The sequence below is a fragment of the Taudactylus pleione genome, unplaced genomic scaffold (assembly GCF_031769625.1).
Source record: "Taudactylus pleione unplaced genomic scaffold, aTauple2 ptg000260l, whole genome shotgun sequence".
NCBI classification, from domain to species: domain Eukaryota; kingdom Metazoa; phylum Chordata; class Amphibia; order Anura; family Myobatrachidae; genus Taudactylus; species Taudactylus pleione.
The window spans coordinates 248640-251268 of NW_028284662.1; positions in this window are offsets into that span (position 1 = coordinate 248640).

Consider the following 2629-nt stretch of genomic DNA (forward strand, 5'->3'; position numbering starts at 1 on the left):
TTGTTTACAGTACAAAAACAAAAAAACAATATGGAGGAACTCCGGAACTGGACCAAACGACCCCAGTATATTAAAAAGATATCGGTGGGTCCTGAAGGAGGATATGAGTCTTGTACCACAAAGTGTTATGGAAGCAGTGATAGATAGCCTCCTTAGTGGAGGCAGGGAGAACCTCAATATTATTCTCCCATGTTGCAAAGAATCCTTTAATACGTGTTTCTTTCTGGAGGGAAGCTTCCAACCAATCCATACGGAAAATGAAGAAAACATTTTCTTTAAGCACTTCAAAGTTTGGTGGAGAACTCTGTATCCATGAATGCAAAATTGTTTTACTAGGAGTAGAAGAAATTGCCAATAACAGCTTTTTAGGAACACGAGTATCAACAGGTATAAAGCCAAATATAACCCATTTGGGTGTTAGTGGGACATACTGTAATTCACTAAATGAGCAGTAGCAAAACGCCAAACCCCTAACCAAAATCATCTGATAAGGGGATATGCCCAGAAACAGTGGTAAAGATCAGCAGATGTTTGTCCATATTTGGGGCAGGCAGAATCAACTAAAATTCCCATGAGAAAACCTCTACGAGGAGAGATATAGGAGCGATGAATTATCTTAAAATACATTTATGTATATTTAGCAGCAGGAAATGTCTTAATAGAGTATAATAACATATTAAGAAGGTCATCTATAGATAAGGAAGGAAAAAGTTTAAACCATTGGGACATACCAGTTTTTAAAGAAGAATAGTCTACAGGGGTTCTAAAACATCTATAATAACAAGAAATAGCTCCCTTAGGATGAGGAGGCTGCAATAAAAATGTGTCCAGAGGGCTGCCCGAATCTTGAGCCTGGATTAATTGAGAAATTTTATTTACATGATATTGGGCCTGGAGGAAAGATAATCCAAAAACACCAATAACCGGGAATTGAGCAGAGTAAGATAGCAGTTTATGTGATTGGGTGTCAATCAAATGAAGTCCTCCAGATTTCCAGACAGAAAAAATTGGTGCCGCCTCACCATTTTAAAAATTCGGATTGTGTAGGATAGGTAAATGAATTGAACAGGATTGGTATAATGTACATTTGTGACGTAAAAGCAGCCAAATTTTTCTTGTGGTCATGACAAGAGGATTATCAAGTATATTAGAAGGTATTTCCCGATCTGTCAAATGTAGAAAAAAGCAACCAGAGAGATATTAGGCAAAAACATTTGATCTAATAGAGTGTTAGAATAGATCTGATGAGTCGTCAACCAATCTTTCAAATAAGGGCGGCATAGTTATATGTCAACATATCCCAAAAATTAATACCCCCATTATACTTCGGTTGGTATAATTTAATCAGTCCAAGCCGCACACGCTTGTTATTCCAAATAAAATTACAAAATAAGCGTGTTATATAGGTAACATCTTTTCCAGACAAAAGAATAGGAAGTACTTGTAGGAGGTAAAGGATTTTTGGAAAGTAGACCATGATCATAGTGTATTTGTCTTCAATAATTGTCAGGATTGATAGTTGCCACTTTTTTTTTTTAGGGGAAAGATAGTCATAAACATGATGTGAAGTATAAATATATTTCTTAAGTGAAAACAGAGCCGGCCCTAGACATAGCCAAACTAGGCAAATGCCTAGGGTCATGCATTCTAAGCCTAGGGCCAGCTCAGCTTGACAGTGGGCAATAACGGGACCAGGATGGGCGGATGGTGCCTCTGCTCTGGCTGTCCTACCACGATTGGAGCTCTCAGCTCAGCTCTGATCGGGCGGTAGCTCATACAGCCAGCTGCAGTGAGAGCAGGGAGCAGAGGCAGCGGACAGTAACAAAAATGGCCGCTGGAGGAGGGCTGCTGGCCATGCCCAGCCGCAGCAACTCCTCCTTCCATGGACCTTTGAGGAGTACAGCAGGCTCTTTTTGCGGAGTCAGCTTTTCTGAAATGTGGTACTTTTCACTGTTATCTATGGCCTCTTCGCTCCCAGCCTGCAGCCTCTGCCTGCCTCCACACTAGTAGCCTGCTCCATGTCTCCCCTCTCCACGGCCCGTGCTCCGTGTCTCCCCTCTTCCAGACAACCCTCGCCCCCCCCTAATCACTTCCTCACTCAGAGCCTGTAATCCAATGCCTCGACCCCCCCCCACCCACGGCCACTGCTGCTCCCTTCGGCGGTGTATGTCCCCATGTCCACCCCCCTTCTCCGCGGCTGCCACAGCGGCTGTTAGTAAGCCCTCGCGGCCACTGTCTGCTCCAGAGTCGCCCCTGCTGCTGCTGCTGCACCCCCACCTTCTCCACGGTCGCCACAGCGGCTCTGTTAGTAAGCCCCCATGGATGGTGTCTGTTCCAGCGCCCCCCCACGCACCACAGTGGATCTGTATGCAAACTGAGCTTTCCGTGCTTCTATGAATCGTTCTACCCATACTAGTGTATGAGGAAGCAATACCTACACCATACTTGCCGACTTTCTAACTGCTCCTTCCGGGAGGGAGTAGCCAAATCGGCAGGATGGGGGGGAGTGGCCGGGACAAGGGGGAGTCACCGGGCGGGTGATGGAAATTTGTGGGCGTGGCCACATGATCACATTTTTGGCCACGCCCCCACTACACAATGCCGATAATACAGGCATTGTGGAGCAGGT